The sequence below is a fragment of the Chinchilla lanigera genome, unplaced genomic scaffold (genome assembly GCF_000276665.1).
Source record: "Chinchilla lanigera isolate Chin_1 unplaced genomic scaffold, ChiLan1.0 scaffold00017, whole genome shotgun sequence".
NCBI classification, from domain to species: domain Eukaryota; kingdom Metazoa; phylum Chordata; class Mammalia; order Rodentia; family Chinchillidae; genus Chinchilla; species Chinchilla lanigera.
This window is the reverse complement of record NW_004955418.1, coordinates 21,879,503-21,888,717: the sequence shown is the minus strand read 5'-3', so window position 1 is coordinate 21,888,717 and position 9,215 is coordinate 21,879,503. Positions and strand designations below refer to the sequence as shown.

General features: G+C 35.0%; 1 long non-coding RNA gene across 2 annotated transcripts in view; it reads right to left on the bottom strand.

Moving 5' to 3' along the window:
• LOC102028965 overlaps nt 1-9,215 on the bottom strand; it is a 60,506-nt gene that overhangs the window by 39,040 nt on the left and 12,251 nt on the right. For both annotated transcript variants that reach the window (XR_260578.2, XR_001233492.1), the window contains exon 2: nt 7,941-7,984. This is a non-coding gene — a long non-coding RNA (uncharacterized LOC102028965). The remainder of the gene's footprint in view (nt 1-7,940; nt 7,985-9,215) is intronic.

Genomic DNA, 9,215 nt, shown 5'->3' with positions numbered 1-9,215 from the left:
AAAGACAAAAGAAACGAAAGACTGATGTGTGCAGGGGACTGTGGGGAAAAAAGACACATCCCTAGAAGCAGAATGCAGCACTTCCATTGGAGGGTCACTTCTTTCTTCCCTTTCATCCTATAAGCCCGTTAGATGATGCCACCTGTATCAGGATGGGTCTTCCCTCCTCAGCTTGCTGTCCCACATGCCAATAATGTCTGGACACCCACAGACACACCCAGAAATCCACTGCACTAATCTGTGAGGTATCTCCAGGTATCTCTGAATCCACTGCACTAATCTGTGAGGTATCTCTGAATCCAGTCTCATTCACCAACTACAAGAACTGCCATACATGAGAAAGCTAAGATGTAGACCAGAAAGCAGAATAGTGATTCCTAGGAGCAGGGGAGGGTGAGAGGGAAGACAAAGTGTGGGGTGGGATGGCGTGGGAAAGGCCAGCTGGATTCTATCAAGGCATTCTGCATTCATGGTTGGAAACAAACATGGTAATACTTAGAAAGGACATCTGAGTCACTACTGTTTAATGTTCATGCAATTCAGATTGGAGACTATAAGGAAAAGTAAATTTGTGGCTCTTTACCTGAAAAAACATGTCACCTCAGAGGTGAACACAAGAAAAGCTGAAAGATCAATGGGAAAGTTGAGAACCCAGAAATAGCTCCACATGAAGATAGTCAACTGATCTCTGCCGAAGAAGTTACTGATAACAGAGAACAAAAGCGTCCTTCCGACCAGTACTGCTGAAGCAACTGGACATCTATCTAGATGCAAACAGAAAAAGAATCTGAGCCTGACACTTCTCATAAAAATTAACTCAAAATGGATTGTAGACTTGAATGTAAAACACAAAAGTGTAAAACTCCAAATGATGAAGTAGACAACCTTGAGACTGGTGAGAACTTTCCAGATACAATGCAAAGGTCAGATCCTTAAAAGAAAAAGCTGATAAGGAGGACTTCATTAAGATGGAGAACTCCTACTTTGCAAAAGAGAAAGTAAAGAAATAAAGAGATAAGCCAATGACCTGGAGGAAATATTTGCAAAAGAATGGAGTACAATTGTGTCATAAATAAGAATAAACATCTGTCCTTTGCAGGGAAATGGATTCACCTTAAGACCATGATGTTAAGTGAAATAAATCAGACACCCAAGCTTACATATTGTATGGTTTTTCCTACACAAAAACCCAAAGTATAAGTAAACTAGGGGCTGGGGATTTAGCTCAGTGGCACAGCGCCTGCCTGGCAAGCGCAAAGTTGTGAGTTGGATTCCCGGTACCGGAAAAAAAGCAAAAAAAAAACCAACAAAAAAAATAAGTAAACTAAAGAGCAAAATGGAAATGGATGTTAGGAAGGAGGGAAATAGATCTTTCTCAAATGAGCAGTAGGTCAAGAGAGGAGGGAGGCAGGGACAGGGGAGGGGTGAGAGACAGAATGATAGGAGGAACTGGGATGTACAATGCACACTGGCCAGCACCACACAGGGAATGTGAATACTATGTACTAAAAGCTTGTACGGATTGAATAATTTTTTTAAAACCTCACATCTAATAAAAAGGCTGTTATCCAAAATATATAAAAATATGTCAAACTCAACAATGAGAAAAATATCTGGTGAAAAAATTGACAAAAGCCATTAACTGATACTTAAAGAAGACATACAAATGGCAAAAAGCATATGAAAAGATGCTCCACTTTTCGTATCCTCAGGGAAATACAAATTAAGATCACATTAAGATATCACCACAGGCCTATCAGAATGGCCAAACTGCAAAACACTGCCAACGTCAAATACTGGTGAGGATATAAAGTAACAAAAACTCTGCCAAAACAAGGAAGCAATCAAGATGTTCTTCAGTAGATAAATAAATAAATGAACTATGGAATAGAGAATGGAATATTATACTGTGATAATGGAATATTATACTGTGATAAAAAGAACATAAACCAGAAAAAGACACTGAGGAAGCTTAAATATGTAAACATCATGAAAGAAGCTAATCTGAAAAACTATGTACTGAATCATGTTCTAGTAAAGGACAACTGTAAAGACAGTAACAAGATCAGTGGTTACGAGAGGTGAGAGGCCCAGGTAGGGATGAGTACTGAGAGACAGAAGATTTTTGTAGTAGTGAAAATGATCCATAGGTTACTGTAATAGTGGGTGTATATTTGTCAAAATCCGCAGAATACACGGCATTAAGAAAGAACTCTAATTTAAACTAGTGACTCGCATGACTGCTATGTGTAAGTGGAAGTAAATCAAGTGACAAATTAAGATTCTTGTAGGGGATGTTGGTAGTAGGAAAGGAGGATTATGTGGCAGGACCAGGAGGACTATGGGAAATATTAATTCCTTCCCCTAAATGGTGCTGCAGATCTAAAGTAAGCCTTTAAAATGTGTCCTCTAACACAATCAATTGCTTTTGTTTTGTTTTATTTTAAGGAAAACAGTAGCATGAGGGGGGTTATCGTTCTTTTTCAGGCTCGGAAGCACACAACAAAGGACTGAAGTTTACACTTTGGTTTGTAAAAGAGTAAGTGATGATATTCTTCTCTTCATCTCCCTGGGGTCCTAATATTGAAATTTGATTTTGAAAATGAATGTGGAGGCTATCATTTCTCATTCATCTCTTAAAACTTATTTATCGATATTATCCCATTTTGCCTCTGGTCCTCCCTTAACAAAGATAAGCAATTATGCTGACTGTTTTACTAGCCCTTTGTGCTATGCTCTCTGCTGCGTGCTGCTGTGCTGTGCTTGCGCTGCGCCCCCTCTGTCGTTATCATCTTTGAGAAATGTATACTTCTGCTGTGGTGCATTTGTCTTCACTACAAAAATCATCCAGCTGTCATTCTTTGAATAGATATTAATGATATGGATCAGTATTACTGTGCAGTGATACAACTAACAGTACCTAATAAAACACCCAGGATCTTGTTTCTTTAAAGCTAGTTTCATTTCTTTCTTAGGAATTGAAAATTTCATTATTCTATCTTAATGCATATAAGAAAAAGAAAGAAAGGAGAAAAATATGTATATGTATACACAGGATAGCTTGGATAATTGGACTACTAATATCTGTTGGTTTATTGAAAGGAACTGTTAATGTATAATTGTTGGATCAGTCTTACATGCCTATATCTGGTTATCTATGCAACCATTTTGAAGATAACATTATGTAATATAACAATCATTCTTAATATCATATCACTTTGTTTTGAAATTCTGTATCATTTTTATTTTTTTCTATGATGTTTTGTTTATGTATATGTTTTTGTTATTTTTGTGTTTTCTTTGCTCTTTAAAATGAAAAACAAAATTTAATTGTATATACAATGATAGTTGGGACAGCTGATGTCTGTGATTTATTGAAAGGAACAGTCAATGTTTAATTTTTGCTTTTTCTTGACCAATTTTGTATGCTTGTATCTGGTAATCAGAATGACTGATTTGAAGACAACAATATGCAGTATAAGAACCATTGTTGAATTTCTTTCATCTTGTATAATGAAGCTATGCATCATTTCAAATGTTTTTTTTTTATTACTTGTTACTGTCTTTGATCTTTTGATCAATCAAACATTCTTAGATCTGGTGGACTGAGCAACTTCATTGAAGATAACAGTATGTAACATAACAACCATTGTTAATTCCTATCCTTTTCTTTCTAGGTCGTGTATAATTTTTGTTGTGTTTGTGTTTTTCTTGTTTTTTTTTTTTTTTTTTTTTTTTTTTTTTTTTGGTTTTGGGGATTTTTTTTCCTGTATCAGGAACCGAACTCATGACCTCATACTTGCCAGGCAGGCGCTGTGCTGCTGAGCTAAATCCCCAGCCCCTGTATTTGTGTTGCTTTGTTTTTGTCTTCATTGTTGTTGTTTTGTTAGTTTTTTTTTTTTTTTTTCTCTTTAAAATAAAAAAAAATACATACAGGAACTGCATTTCAAACTAGTTTGGTAAAGTTCAGTGATTGCATAAAAATGGATCATATAATTTTAAGCTATTACTTTTTAAGGCTGTGTGTGTGTGTGTGTGTGTGTGTGCGCGCGCGCATGCGTGTGTGTGTGTGCACACAGGCCCCCAAGTTGGTATTTAACAGCCATAGGAACTATGATTCAGACAGACAACAATACAAAAGACGTCCGCTGAGCTACTGCATGGCCTGGTGACCACAGCAATAAGAAGCAAGAAGGTTTAAACTTTAAGGCCCCCAAATACAGTGCCAGGAACGTGATGCTCTCAACCCCTGCAAAACCAGATGCAATTGATCTGATGTCCTGGCTCAATAATCACTTATGATCTTTAACTCCGATTATCTTATCGATAATCAGAGTTTCAACAATTACATGCAAAATGAAAATGTAGTACCACATTTGTTTCATTCTTTAATATTACTAAACATAACTCCAAGCAATTTTCCATCACTTTAATTTCTCTCTTCTATTATATGGCTCTAATAGCCAAAGCATAAAGGAAATGAACCAGCCACTGATCAAATCTCTATTCAGAATCATTTTAATTGAGATGGTGACTCTGCTGAGAATTCAAAACCATCTTCTTTTTTAAAGGAAAAAAAGGTGGTTTTCTTTCAAGGGATATCACCTCTATGCTTTAATAATCCTGTGTATATTTCTTTTCAGGTGTAGAACACTCAAGTTTATCTTTAAAGCAATCAATAAAAGCAAATTGCTTATTGTTATCTACTTCAAAAATATATGAAAGAATTTAATTTTAAAATACTATGTAACACAGCAATGACCAAAATATTTTGAGTCCTACAAAGTAGCCTAGAGCTTAAAACATTTTATCTATATTAGGCAGGAAGATAAAATTTCAGAATGATGTTACTGTTCACATACAATTCAGATAGTCATTGGTTAGAAAAATACTGGTAAATTAAATAGTACGGTGCATTGTATCAGTCACATGAGGAAAGTGACAAGTCAACTACTCAGATGTGAACTCTCTTTTTTTTTTTTTTGGTTGTGGTTTTTCTCCGGTACCGGGAACCGAACTCACAACCTTGCGTTTGCCAGGCAGGCGCTTTGCCACTGAGCTAAATCCCCAGCCCCCGGATGTGAACTCTTCATGCTTAGTTTTACTTGTAAGAAAGTTGTCATCTTCAGTTTCTAACCAGCATTAATAAGAGTTATAGTTTTCAAGTTATTCTTACACGAGTCCTGCCTTTATTTTCACTTTGGTAGCACCTCAGTTTTGAGTCATCATAACTAAAAAAATTCACCATTTTAATAAAAATATGACAGTATCCAGTTTAGCAACCTCAATTACTTGGAGACTCAGATTGCAGCTACACAGGGAATATGTAAGACTTTGGACAAATGGAGATAATAGCTGTCATAAAGCCCATGTGTTTCCCCGAGTGGATACGTCCCAAACCTCACACAAGAGATAAACGACTTGGCCATTCTGGGAGAGGTACACATAATCACTTCGAAACTTCACTCCCTGGTTTCCTTGGGATCCCGTGTCTTATCAAATGATAAAGACATTTGGACAGAAGCACAAGAAGAAGGGGTGATAGTTGGTGTGCTATAAAATGGTAATCTGTAATGAAAAGCTGTAGAATGGGCCGCAGAATCACCAAGAGTCTTTAACTTCTGAAGCAAGTTTCACCTATCAACCCTCAATGCATCACTGTATCAGAGTTAGAGCAAAAGAGACCTACATCAGCAGGATCCGGCAAGTCAAGGAGGCATTAATCATCACTGCTGTATTGTACTAGAAAATGTGTAGAGGGACCACGCATTTTCAGTTTAGTGTCTATCAACACAGTAAACAATTTGAAATGACCTTCTAATGGGATGTTGCAGGTATTACAAATATGCATATTTACTGAATATATAAATTCCTCAACGGCTCAATATGAATTGCTTTAATCTAAAACTGTTTAACGTGAAGAAATAAATTGTATGAAACAAATATTATAATACTGAAGCCATTCACTGGTTAAATATCATTCTCTTTTGATGTTAAATGCAGCCCACAGTTCCTTAACCTATTAGATGACAAAATTGGGAGTAAAAGGATATACATGTACATAAGGATATACATATGTCACATATATACACATACACATGATTTAATATAATCAACAAAATGTGTTCTTGATTCTTCCTGTATGAAATAAAATCTGTAAGTGAAACCTTATTGGAGATAATGTGAGTTTTTTCTTGTGTGCTTGTTTCCAGTACCGAGGATTGAAACTTTGTGCTGAGATAAATCTTCAATCCTTTTGAACTTTAATTTTGAGACACAGTCACACTAAATCATTAATAAATCACCATAATCAATTAAATCATTAATAAATCATTAACTAAATCATTAATAAATCACAATAAATCACCTAGACTGGGCTCTAACTTGAGATCTTCTGCCTCAGTCTCCTACAGTGCTGGAATTACATACTTGCACTTCTATACCTAGTGTGGAAAATAATGGCAATTTTAGAAGCATAAAGAGTTTTAGCTTCTTTGAGAACAAAATTCTGTACAAAACCCAAAATTCTAGGATGACTCTGGTTCCTCTTCACAAAGTAGTATAGTGTGCTCTCATGTGTTTATTATAAATTCAGTTGTTTACACTTTCACTCAATTGTCAATTTTTTCTCCACAGTCATTCTACTAGCACTACACTGTTTGTGATTCTGTTATCGCTGGTCTCTGTGAAATTTCTAGCCTAAGGCAATAGAAAATTCCCTTCAATGACAAATGGGAAATATCATCTGAATAACCCTTAGAGGACCATTCTGGGTGACTTTGGGGAAGAAACTGTATTCTGACTGACACAATTGAGATAGACTGACACAGAAATAGAACAACAAATACTCTGGCTATAAACCCTTGGAAAATTCGGTGTCCATAAAATCTAGTAGAATCCTGTCCTACTCTGAAATTTCTCTGTATCTGTGAATCTCAAAACATGAGGTCAATGGACATTTGATATATGATGGGACACAGCAGCTGAATTTTTAATTTTATTTGATTTTAATGAGATATAGACTTAAATATCCTCACTTGGCTACTGGCTACAGTATTAGACAATGTGCTTCCACAGGGTTAGCCAAGATATGATTAATTTGGTCTGAGTTTAATATCTGGAATATTGAATGTAAGACACAAAGCAGAATGAAAGTGCTTACATATATGTGTAACATGTATCCATATTTTTATAATCTACCTATATCTCCCAAGAAATTATGTAGGTAGCCTCATATAAATTAAGAATTTCTAAATATTTGGTACAAGATTTCATTAGCATACACTACATTTTTGTCTATCTCAGTGAGGTAAAACATCTATCCAAGTCAAAGTAGGTTATACTAGAATTAATTCATTTTAATTCTTTTTAATACAAAAGTCATACTCATAAGTGAAATAAATCAGACTCACATGTGTAAACATCATGTAGTCTCTGAGTATAAGAAACTGAAAGAATAAATAAGGTCCAAAATGCACAATATGTAATGTGAAAAAGGAGGAAACTGCTCAAAAGGAAAGAACAACTGGGATGGGAGAAAGGAAAAAAGAAGGAAGGGAAAAGAATAAATATCTATCTATCTATCTATCTATCTATCTATCTATCTATCTATACACAAAAGATAGCTAGGATAATTATACTACTAAGTTCTATTAGTTCATTAAAAATAGTGGTTTGCTCTTATATTGTTTATTAATTTTTCATGCCTATATCTTGTCCTATATCTTGTAATTTGAGCAACTACTTTGAAGATAGCAATACACAATATGTTAACCACTGCTAATCTCCTATTATTATGTTTTGAAATTCTGTCTCATTTTTATTATTTTTCTCTTTAAAATAAAATAAAAATCATCCTATGCATTAACCATCATATGCTCATTGTGCATTAATATCTCAACCCATTTATGTACAATCACACAGTATTCTGAGGTACATACCTGACACCATGCTTCATAAGTGGTGTTTTAAATGCTGCATTATGCTGTAGGAAAAAATGGAATGTTTCACTATTTTTGAAAAAGAAAGAGACAACATTTTGCATTTAAAATATTGTAAGAGCAATAAAAAATTCAATTAAAAATAAGACCAAGAATAACAAAATGCAAATCACTATTGTAGAGTAAACAAATATCCAGAGTCCGAATCAGGGTATGTATATAATATCTCTATGTTAAGTGGTAAGTGAATACAACCTCTTACAGAAGAAAAACATTATGCTTTTGACAGCAACAAATTTAACAAACTTTGTAAAGACTGAAGAAATGTAGAAGGTAAAAACATAATAATAATAATAATATGAACAAAACAAAAAACTTGAAACTCTCTTCCTGGAGCTTGCCTTCTATTTCTCTACTTTTCTAAGCCAAAAGTGGAGCCTTTTCAGAATGAGGGCATTCTCTGCGAGCAGCACGCCAGCCTCCCTTTGAAGTGTATGTGTGACTCTCTGACACGGAGTGTCTGATGGAGCAGGATGTGCCTCTTTTAAATCAGTGTCTAGCAGAGAGAACTGTCAAGATCTTTGACACCTTGCTGCATTCAGCATCTTTCCTCGTGTCTACAGCAACATTTATTTCCCAAGGTTTACTTCACAAAAGATGTGTTTTCTTCTGTCAGTTCTGGACTATTTACTCCTGAATTCATTTAACTTTATGAATTATCCTCAGGCAGTTTTTTTAAATTTCTGAACATCCTTCCTATTTCTATGTTTTTAACTTCAGAATCCTATGTGATCATCAAACTTAATCACTATGACTCTCTCTCAACCTACAGAATAAAAAATAAGTAAAGTCCACAGAGATGAAATATTACCGGATAGTTGTGACTACTAAGAAACCTTTTTAGAATATTGTTTGTATTGAGTAACACTGTTTGGACATCGTAAATCCTATATGTTGGAAGAATATTGACCTTACAATATGTAACCAAAACATCCTAATGGTCATTAAAAATGAGGGAGTGGCCAAGCCATCTGGGGTTACCTAATCTCTCAAGATGTTTAAGAAGGAGGTATTCAGCAAGAGGAAAATATAATGATTAAACCATGGTTTAATCATGCAGTAGAATATAGTCAGCATTTGCAACGAATGAAACAGAGAGAAACTAGACTAGGTTGTCAGTCAGGAGATGTGTCAAGTATGAAGTTGACCAGTATTGCATGTTTATATCTGTTTTCATGAGAAGCCACTTTGAAGATATCAATATGTAATACAACC